This window comes from Canis lupus, chromosome 4 (genome assembly GCF_011100685.1).
Source record: "Canis lupus familiaris isolate Mischka breed German Shepherd chromosome 4, alternate assembly UU_Cfam_GSD_1.0, whole genome shotgun sequence".
Taxonomy (NCBI): Eukaryota; Metazoa; Chordata; class Mammalia; order Carnivora; family Canidae; genus Canis; species Canis lupus.
Window position 1 is genome coordinate 3,479,847 of NC_049225.1, and position 12,013 is coordinate 3,491,859.

Sequence of the window (12,013 nt, forward strand, 5' to 3'; positions counted from 1 at the left end):
TGATGTTATCAATGTGCCATTGTCCTTGTTTCTTTAAGCTCCATCATCCTTAGATCCTGGAATCAAGCTTCATTGTCTCAAATGGATGGTGTTGCACCAGATGTCAGGTCCAAGTTCCAGATGGGACAAAAGGGCACACCTTTTGATATATTTTATATCATCAACCAGGAAATCCCAAATAGAAACACTTCAGGCATTCTCCAAAACCTAAGAAAATTAATATAATTTACTAATTTAGCCTCATGCCTGTTTTCATCTTCAGTTTGATCAGGTTCTCCTGTTACACATACTAAACTTCTTCCCCATATAATATATTGAATTTTTTAACTTCAATTTCTTACCATATTCTAGCTTCAACTTGATTTGACAATAAGGGATCCATTTGTCTGGTACAGGGGAGAAAAGGGTAACACATATATCCAACATTGTAATACTTTTGGAAGAGTAGAAATCTAGAGGAATTTTAAAAATATTTCTTATTTATTTGAGAGAGAACATGTGAGCAGGGGGAGGAGCAGAAGGAGAGAGAATCTGTAAGGAGACTGACTCCTGAGCACAGAGCCTGACACAGGACTCAATCCCAGGACTCTAAGATCATGACCTGAGCCAAAATCAAGAGTCAGCCACTTAACCAACTGAGCTACCCAGGAGCCCCAGTCCAGAAGTTTAACACTGATTTCTACAATGTTCACCTGTGTATGAACTGAAAAACAGTGTTATGATATGAACAGAATTATGTTTTCTAATTTGCCATTGGATGTCATGATCACAATGCCATTTCTAAAGATGGTGGACTAAAGAATGTAAGTTTGAGAAAAGGACCTATAAACCTCAAGATGAAAATAATTGATCAAGCTCTGTGATGTGATTCTTAGGCACAATTCTATACTTACACTTCAGGTAGCAGGTGCAGTGAGCCACCAATGAGAGCCATAAAGGATGAGGTTGCCCAACACAGCATCCTCCCTTTGATATATGTTGGGCTCTAATGAGAGCTAAAGTCCATAGGCCAGGACAGACTCACCCCTGAAACCCAACCTATGAGGCTTTCCATGAAACTCTGGTTTCCATTCATTCATTCACTCATTTATTCACTTATTCATTATTATTTACTGCTTGGTTCTGTGCTCTCTTCTTGGAATGCAGAGTGAATGATACAATGCTGGCCTTTCTGGAGCTTCCAGGGATACACAGTGCAGAAAGGTAAGTGCTATGACAGGTATTAAGGATGGGGGTGTAGTGAAGGGGGACAGGCTGATGAGGACAATAACAAGGAAATGATTTATAAGCTGAATGGAGGTCTATGTAAAGAGGTGTCATCAGATCTGGGGGATGGGTGGACACAGGAGAAGCAGTGGTCCTCATGAGCACAGGAGGGAGCAAAGGAAAGTTGGCAGAAGAAATCTCAGGTAAGAAACTGAAAAATGGCGGCACCATCCCAAGAGCCTCCATTTGAGCTGAAATGGGCCAACACACTACATAAAAGCCTATTACTGACGGTCTTTCATGCTGTGCTTAGGAGAGTCAGGAGTTGAGCAGACACTCTGAATTCCCTCAGGTCCCATCTCACTTTGGTTGTGAAATCTCAGAGTTCAGGGAAATATTTTGCATGTGCTAAACTAATGAATTGTCTGGATTGGGAAGTGCCAACTTCCTTTCCTAAAGGTAGGTTCTTGTTAGTAATTAATTGGCTCAAAACAGTTATTGGGTGTCCGTGGTACACCAGGCACGGAGATAGGGGCTAAAAATAGAGATATAACAAAAGATGGTAAGATGGTACTCTTTCATCTCAGCTTCAGCTAAAGCACCAAAGCCAAAATTGACAAAATAAGTGGCAAAGACTCCCACATTTTTTTCTTTAAGATTTTATTTATTTATTCATTAGAGACATACAGAGAGAGGCAGAGACATGGGCAGAGGGAGAAGCAGGCTCCCTGTGGGGAGCCCAATGCGGGACTTGATCCTAGGACCCTGGGATCATCCCTGAGCTAAAGGCAAATGCTCAACCACTGAGCCACCCAAGTGCCCCAGACTCCTATATTCTAAAGAGAAGTTCCAGAACACCCATGTATAACTTGTGGAGAAGGTGTTGGAAACCAACTTTGAAGCCCTTAGTCCTTGGGGATATAAAAGGATACAGTCTGAAGTGGTTGAGAGAGCCAATTTCTTTGGAGAAGGTTGGAGTGTTGCTAAATTCCTGGACCTACCATCCTGTCTGAGGGAGGAGAGGAGAATATGTGCCCCTCACTCAAAGTCAGTGAGGGGATGCAGAAAGGATGATATGGGTCCCCTGGAGAGTCATATTTGATTCATGCCTGAGAAAGGCAAATAGTGAGAGGCATTCCCTGGGGATGAGACATAGCCACACCAGCAGCCAGCTGCGTTTAGCACAAGTAGAGGCATTTTCCTACAATTTAGGACCTTTTTTTAAAGGTACTCTACCCAAGATGGCTTCCTTCCCCGGGCAGGATAACCTCAGCGCAGAAGCTGAAGATGGATGCAGAAGCTGGGACGAGAGGGGAGCAGTGGGGACTCTCCCCACTTGCTACTTATAGGGAGCAGAGGTAGGGAGGGGTGGATGCTCTTAAAAACCTCTGAAGACTTCCCATAAAGAATCACCTTGAAGGATCTGCCAAAGGGGAATAACTTCATTCACTCTTCCTTCCAGTTCTTTCTACCTCTCAGCGACCAAGTCTGGAAGGGGAGAGGGGAGAGGAGGAGAGGATCAAAGTAGGGAAATAAGAGAGAAGTGGACCATGTGGTCTCCAGCTGTAGGATTCCCCTACCAGATGCTCCCAGGCTCCAGGAGAAGAGAGAGCTTCTTAGAATCAGGACTATGAAACTAGACTAAACATTGTAGCATTGTCCAAGACATCCTTGTGACTAAAAGTGACAAGCGTGTCCTCTAAATGAGGGGCCTGAGATTTCATTCATAGAACAGTGGAAAACAAACAGTAGAGGACTTCGCATGGTGTTAAAGAGCCAGTGAGAGAAAAGAAGTAAAGTTGCCTTCTAAATGTCTCCACTTAGCTCTGGTCTTTCAGTGTAAGGGTTGTAGAAGGTTGTAGAAGGAAATAAAGTCTAGGAGGGAAAAGAGGTCTCCAGCCTTTAGAACCCAATGTTCTGAAAAGTAGAATTAACAGTCATGGGACATATGGGATGAAGAAAGAGGAAGATATATGGAAGGCTTCAAACTCCTGGACATGTTCAATGGGATGTTCAATTTTATTTATTGCCAAATAAAATTCAGAACATCCAGTTACATTTTAATTTCAGATAAATAATGAATACATTTGTTAAGTATAAGCCTGTCCCATGCATGTTTTTAATTGCTAAATCTGGTAAAGCTATGCCCGTGGGACAGAAATTGGCCTGAAAATCCCTCTTATTGATGTAACCTGTCTTCCTCATTTCTCCTGTTCTTCCTGGACTTTGGGTTCTACGGAAACGTGGTCACACCTGGACCACTACATACCTGCCACTCACCTCCCATTACCTATAACTACCTACAGAGAAACCATGAGGATCCAAATGAGATCATCTCAATATCATCTCTATGCTGTGACTTATAAATGGTCTCTCTCCAATGCTAACCTTTCTGCTAAGTTCTAGAGGTGTTGGTGGAAGTGTCCAACCACCTACTCCACTCCTCCATGTGGATGGAGGTCAGGCAGTCAAACAGGACATATACCAAACAGAACTGACAACTCCCAAATTTCTTCCCCAAATCCCTCCTTCTTGAATCTTCTCCATCTCAGCCAATGGTGCACAGTGGATCAAGCCACAGACACAGGCATCATCTTTGGGTCAACTCTCTTTTCTCACTCCCCATGTTTAATCCATTGGCAAGTCCTATCTCTAACGATGTTCCAGATCTGACTTCTGAACAATCCTAGTCCAAGGCTTTGTCCTCTGCTCTGCTTCAATGGCCTCTCTCCACTTCCCCTGTCATCCACTCTCATCCACTCAGCCATGAGAGACCTTTTACAAACATAAATTGGACCATGACATCCCCTTACTTAAAATCCTCAAATCCCTTCCCATTTCCCTTAAATAAAATCCAGACCCTTTATAACACACCCTCAAGGTATAGCATCCTCTGTCTCTTCTGACCCCTCTACTTCAACCCCACTGGCCTGTTCTCTACCCATCAAACAGGGCAAGGTCACCACTAGCTGCTTGCTCATTGTTACTGCTCAAGCATCCTCTCCAAGAAACCTCCCCACATGTCTAAGGCAATAGCCTTCATCCACCATTTCCTTCTCAGTATCCTGCTCTATTTCCTCCTTAACTAATTACCATTACCTGAAATTAACTTCTTTATTTGCTTCCCAAACATAAATCAAAAGCTAACATGAAGTCATGTTAGCTAATATCTATTACCTCCCCCTCAGTGCAGAGACTTGTCATTCCGTCATAGGAGATTAATTTAGTCTGACAGCATTTGTTCTTTATAAAGCTATGCTGTTTACTACCATTCTTATTCAAATATTTATCAAATAGTTTCATAATTATTTTCTTACAGCTTATTTACTGACATAGAGGGTGTGTTTGGCATTCTGAAGACATCTAGATTCTTCTTTTTGTAAATATGCAACTTACTATGTTTAAATATCTCCTCCTCAAATCCTCTAAAATGGAATCAATGCTTCTCTGTACGTAAACCTAAATAACAAAACTCCTAGAGGTGTATGCCTCAGATTTGTTTCCTTTCTTTAGGTTCAATTTATACCCCGCAAAGTAAAATCACCTAGTGCTGTTCCAGTAGAGATGCATACATGGATAGGTAGCTAGGCAGTTTTTTAAAAATATTTCCAACATGGAGGTATAACTTAAAATCCAATTTCTATGTCTGTCTCATGAACAAAAATACTTTCATTTTATACATTTCATTAGCAAAACATTTAGTCTTTTCAAATTTTTCTCTTTGAACATTGCTTTGGTTTTCTCATTTTGCCTACCAACTATCAGCATTGCTTCACGGTTCTAGTAAACTGTCCTACTTTCATTCCTGTAATATTCTCATTTATATTCCATGTCCCAGAAAGTATTTTGCTTAGTCAATTACTTTTCCTTTTACATTTTCCTCCTTTTCCATATATGGAAATTACTATATTGTTCTTAATAAAATGGATACAAAAGGTCCAGTCTTCTTGCTCTGGTTTCATTTTATATTTCATTTCCTGTTTCTACTAATTTGATTGCATATTTCTTAAAATGCATTAATTATTTGCTCATCAATCTTAATCTGTTCAGTATAAAATAAAGAGAAAAAAGGCAGATTTTTAAAAAATATTTTCTTTATTTATTTGAGAAAGAGAGAGCACAAGTGAGTGAGGGGCAGAGGGAGAAGCAGACTCCCTACTGAGCAGAGAGCCCAATGCAGGGCTTGATCCCAGGACCCCAGGATCATGATCTGAACTGAAGGCAGATGTTTAAGTGACTGAGCCACCCAGGAGCCCAGCACAGTTGTTGTTGTTTTGTTGTTTTTTTTTTTTTAACTTTTTAGTTGTCTTTTTTACTATCCTCCTTGTTTCCAAACATTGGAAGTTGATCCAGAGCAACAACAACAAAAGCCTATTATTTAGGAAAACATTGGAGGAGTCACTTCAACCTATTTATATGCTAGATCCTTTCCTGTATCCCTAAAGCAGTCTGAGCCTTAGTCCACCTGAGCTACTACACTAAAACAAAAATACCATAGACAAAGTGGTAACAAATAACAAAACTCCTAGAGGTGTATGCCTCAACCATGTTTAAGCCACAAACATTCTCTCTCTCACAGTTCTAGAGGCACTGGCAGATCTCTGGGCACCCTCTACCTGGCTTACTAATGGCCATCTTCTTGCTGTGTCCTCAAATGGAAGAAGGAATGAGGGAGCAATCTGAGGTCTCTTATATAAGGGCACTAATCCCATTCATGAGGGCTCTACCCTCAGGACTAATCATCTCCCAAAGGCCCCTTCTCCCATTTCCATCCCATTGGACATTAGGATTTCAGCATATGAATATTGGAAGGCCACGAACATTCAACCCATAACAGAGCCTAAGGCAAGAAACCCTCTGCAACCATGGCCTCACAGTCTGGAGCAAACCTCCAATTCAGAAGGTTCTGGGTCACTCTGGGGACAGCATCTTGGGCTCTGTCCTGAGTCCTATTCTGAATCTGTCTCTTTCTAGATTGAGACGGTGCCTCGCCTTTGTCAGGTACCACCCCAGGCACAAAAGCTTCACCCCTGAGCCATGCACTGGTTGGGGGTGACCTCCACCAATGCTTGTAATTGCTATCAACCCTACTCATTTCCCCCTCTATCCTCTATCAGAGCTCCTTGTTATGTCATGGCTCTCTATTCTCCACCACCTCCCTCGACACACCTCCTCCAGCCCATGGCACTACTGATTACTGTAATTACCTTTGGCTGGACTCTAATGACCTTGCAGAGTTGAGCTCCCCACCAACCAGGAGCACTCTCCTCTCTGAGAGAGATAAACAAACATGTATTTCATTTAGGCAGTTGTAGTTTGGGAGCTTCTGTTACAGAAGCTTGAGCTTGATGCCTAACTTACACTATAGATTAGTACTAGATAAGAAGACAAAGTCGGAGATAAGCAGATATATTTGGAAAGCCACTACTGTATAAAAGAGAAGCCAGCATAAACAGGAAAAAGGACCTCAAGAAACCAAAAATACAAAGTGTACAATAAAGTAAAATAATGACAACAACAGCAACAAGGAATATCATCATTCATTTGAATGCAGCACACCCATAAAAACAAGAAGTACCTATGCAAAAGGAATAATAAGAAAACAAGTAAGATTTCTTAGGAATTCCTGATCAAATAGTCAAAATAAAAATTTCAATCAAGTGTTACAAATTAAAACTGAGGAGACTTCTTAGAAGCAGAATCAAGAGACAGAGATGGAATAGGAAAGAAAGATGAGAGCCTGGGATCTCAATCTAGATGATATGGCATCTGGATCATGGTAATTTAAAAAAAATGGAGAGAACAAAGAGAGGAAATTATCAAACAATAATACAGAGGTGAAGTGTCCAAGTAGAGAGTCTGAGGTGGCATGAGGAATGTTTGCTACACTGTGTTTAAGCTCTATCTGAAAGAAGGGAGTGCCTTCTGTTTGGTAACAAGGTGCCCATTAAGTAGCACTAGACTACCACCCCTCCGTTATAGTACTGGGGACAACAAGGACCAGTGGGCAGATTGACGGGTGAGAGTAACAAAACCTTGAAGCAGTAGCATCATTACTATGTAGCATCACCAATACAATCAGAGGAGAGTACCTAGCCCAAACTTCCTTATCCAATCCTCACAATTATAACACTTATAACTCCTGAGGAGCCAATAGGTTGCTGGGAATGACTCAATTCTTGGTACTCCCATTCCCTGGCCCATAGGAGGGAGTCAGTGGACATTGGATTGAAAGAAGGAATGAGTGAAATACTAAGTGAACAAAGAATTCTCCTGGAATGGTAGTATGAGGAGGCTGTTTGGACACAGGAGGGCTTGTGTGTCAATATTTGTGTTCCTCTCTTCAGCCAGAGAGTCAGAAGAGCTGGAAAGACAGAGAAGGACAGGGGACAGGGACAAAGCAGAACCAGGAGGAGTAACACCATGCCAGTAGCGCAGGCTCCAGACTGAGCAGGGAAAGCTAGCAGCCCTGGGGAAACGTCAAATTGGGTTAGTTAGTAATAATGGAGAACTTCAATAACCCACACACAGATTGGTGGAATGCCTCATCTGGAGCAGATGTAAATGAGGTTTTGGATAAGAACCAGACATTTTAGAGCCCACAGGGAAAGGAAATATATTGGGCTGTTCACCAAACTGTTAAGAAAAATGGGTGCTGAGTAGCTTGGTGTAACAGAGATCACAGTATGATTAAATTCAGTGTTCTAAAGAGAACAAGTCAATCTCTCCCACGAAAATATGGAGCCTTGACAATGAAGAAAGCAGTCTTTGATAAAAGAGCAAATACCTTGCAGAAAATCCCATATTTTCAAAACATCTTATTAAAAACACAAGGTAAATATAAGAGGTATATGACAAATCCAAAGGTCATATTCTCCAACAAAAATCCTTTGTGACTAGGTGGTAGAGTGTTTGTTTCTGAAGCAACAGCAAAGAAGGTGGGGAGGGAGGTAGGGAAGAAGAAAAAGGAAAGATGGAAGGGAGGGAGCTTTTATAGCTAGGCATTCATTTAGATTAATTGACTCCTCTTTAGGGGTATGCAAACTACACTGAGATAGAAATTAAGTTAATGAAACTAGCTATCATTTCTTGGGAACTTTCCATGAAATGAGCATGGAATTAGATGCTGAAAACATTTTCCCTCCCCCTAACTAGACTTAAGCTATGGGACATATTGAGTTTAGATTTAATTCAAGGTACAATAGGAAACCATTGAAAGGTTTTAAGGGAAGAAGTCACATAATGTGACACACATGTGACTAAAATATGTGACTACACATATTTTTTATGTGTATTAAGAAACATTTTTCTTGTTTTTCTCATTGTTAAATTCCTTTAAGTGGTAGTTGACTATTTAAAGCAAAACTAATAACCATGTATTACAAAGTTTATAACAGGGTATAGTGCTTTGTAAGATGTCTGCCAACAATAGTACAATGGATGGAAGGGGAAAATGGAAGTATACAGTTACAAGGTTCTTGCCCTACATATGAAGTGCTGTGATGTTTGCAGTCTGAACTGTGAAAGTTAAAGATGTATCTTTTTAATCCTAAAGCAACCACAGAAAATAAATAAGTAAAACAGAGGTATAGCTAATATACCCCCAAAAAAGGACATAAAATACAATAATAAAAATCCTTGATTGATCCAAAGAAAGGCAAAAAAGAGGAAAAGAGGCAGAAATAAAGAACAAATGGTACCAACAACGATACAAATAGCAAGATGGTGATTTAAGCCCACTTGTAACTAATTACGTTAAATGTAAATGGTCTAAACATTTCGATGAAAAGGCAGATTGGATAAAATAATTTCTGTCTCTCCCCACCCCCTCTCTCTTTTCCCACCCTATCCCCTTTCTCTCTGTCCTCCCTTCCCACCACTGCCCCCCCAACCACGACTTTCTTCTCTCTCCTCCCTTCTCTCACCTCCCCGCCCTCTGTCCCTCCCCTCCATTTCTCACTGCTACCTCTTCTCTGTCTCCCCCTCACCTTTTTCTCACTCTCTCGATATCTTCATATGTCACCTTTTCTCTCTCTCTCTTTCTTTTTTTTTAAGATCTCCCTCCCTTTCTCTGAGGTCAACTAAAAGAAATCTAAGTTCTTCTCACTTTCTCATGCCAAGCTATTTAATTCTTCCTTTAAAAAATTGACAATATAGACAAGGCTTCAGAGGCCTCACCTTCATGACTCTCCTCTTATTATCCCGCTATAAGATACTCTCTCTTGTTATCCCACCTTCCTCCTTCCTCAGCCCAAATGTCCTATTATTTTTCTTCCTAGAACATCTGAACCACTGAGCAACTATAATTACATAGAAAAAAGATAGGCCAAAAAACGGAAAATACATAAAAAGAGATCATCTTTCTTTACCATGATCATTATAATAAATTCACTTTTCCACACACCCTGGGAATTCATGATATGCTCTCTGACTACAAAGTAAGTAAGGAAACATCAGTATTAACCTCAACTGTCCCCACCGGATTAGTTTCTAAGGGCTGCCAGGAAATTATCACAAACTGGGTGTGTTAAACAACAGAAATTTATTCTCTCCCAGTCTGGAGGCTGGAAGTGTGAAGTCAAGCTGTCAGCAGGGCCAGGCTCCCGCCAAAGACTCTAGAAGAGAACCCATCCTTTTGTTTTCCAGTTCCTGATGGCTTCTGGTGTTCATTGGCTCAAGGCAGCTAAGCTCAGATCTCTGCCTCTCTTTACATGGTATTCACCTGGCCTTCCTCTCTTTGTGTGTAGCTATCTCTCTGTCCTCTCCTTCTCTTATAAGGGCATCAGTCATTGGACTTAGGGTCCACCTTAAATCCAGAACGATTCTAAGTTGAGATTTCTAACTAATTACATCTGCAAATATCCTATGTCTAAATAAAGTCACATTCTGAGGCTCTGAGTTGATGTCAGTTTTGGGGGGGTGGGGGATGTTACTCAACCCACTATACCTACCATCCTGAAATTTATAATAGCATCCAGGGATTAACTCTAAAATTCATATATTTTTCCCCTAAATTTTTCAGCAAAGTTTGTCACATTTTCAGCCATTCATTCACTCACTGAATAAGCATTTACTGCACATTGACCACTGTGCTTGAAACAGGAGTTTGGGTCCTTTTAATAAGCCTCAGTATTGCTGCTACTCCTGAATTCTTCACACTGATTTTGTATCTCCTTTTTCCAAAGGGAGTTGTCTGCCAGAAAGGGAATTTCTTCCAGGCTGGAGTTATTTTCACACTTTAGTTTTTAAATTAAAACAATAGTAAAGTGCACTGACATTTTGTTCCTAGAGCATGTGGAGTAATATTTTTATGGTTACTCTGGCAACCACAGAGGCAGGGGTGGGCAGGAGGAAAAGAGCAGGAGGCTTGGCGTCAGCAGCAGAGGGTGGTAGGAGCACCTCTCTGTGGTGTGCTGGCTCACATACTAACAGGACAAGACCAGACAACCAGCTATTGCCCAGAAAATGGCCCAGATCCCTGGCTGGAGTCATCATCCTATGACTGGACAGATTATCTTCTCAAGGAATTAGTGATAAACTAAAGGATGGAGGAATTAAGAACTCATTCTAAAAAAGAAATGTTTATACAGGGCTAGATGTCAGCACAAGAAGGACAGTCATTGGTTGCACCACTAATTGTAGACAACAGGTACATGCATTGTCAAGTCCACAGTGGCTAACACAATGTTAAGGACTTGGTTTTGCCAATGGTATCAGATTCTGAAAGTCTGAGCCGGCTTCTACTATCTCTAGTATCTCTACATTTAGGAAACGTGGCTTTACCACTAGTGAGTTCATTTCTGGCTACTGTGTACCAAATACATGCACAGTACTGAACCAAGGACTTCAGATTTTTTTTTTTAAAAGACCTCCCCTACTATGGCCAAAGAAATAATGCAAATGAGACAGTAAACTCATACGTGTGTGACTCACACGTTTTACTTTGTAAATCTTTTTTTTTTTTTTTTTTTTTTTAAGAATTGTTGCAAGAAGAAAAGAAAATCCAGATTCCTGTTGAAAGTCTACACTTAGGGCAGCCCCGGTGGCGCAGTGGTTTAGCGCCGCCTGCGGCCCAGGGCATGATCCTGGAGACCCTGGATGGAGTCCCATGTCGGGCTCTCTGCATGGAGCCTGCCTCTCCTTCTGCCTGTGTCTCTGCCTCTCTCTCTCTCTCTCTCTCTCTTTCTGACTCTATGAATAAATAAATAAAATCTTAAAAAAGAATAAAATAAAAAAAGAAAGTCTACACTTAGTTAAGCGTCTGAGCTTGACGTCATGTGCCCCTGGATTTGAATTCCAGCTTTCACTTACTCATTAAATATCCTTGCAAGTTATCTATACTTACTATTTCCTCAATTGCAAGAAGGAGGGGGAAATTCTTACCTCACGGGCTCATGAGGGTTAAGCGAGAAAATGTTTGATGAGTGCTAATATAATGTCTCAGCCTATCACTGATACTCAATACATGCAACTGTTACTATTGTAATCATTCATAGGTTCAGTCTTACACTTGTCACAACTTTTGGGACATGGGTATAGGCTTACTGAGAGCAGTACAGTGCTGGTAAGGATAACCAGGAGCTAGAGACACCAAGAGGTTATGAGGCTAATTTCTTTTTTTTTTTTTAATTTTTATTTATTTATGATAGTCACACAGAGAGAGGAGAGAGGCTGAGACACAGGTAGAGGGAGAAGCAGGCTCCATGCACCGGGAGCCCGACGTGGGATTCGATCCCGGGTCTCCAGGATCGCGCCCTGGGCCAAAGGCAGGCGCCAAACCGCTGCGCCACCCAGGGATCCCGTGAGG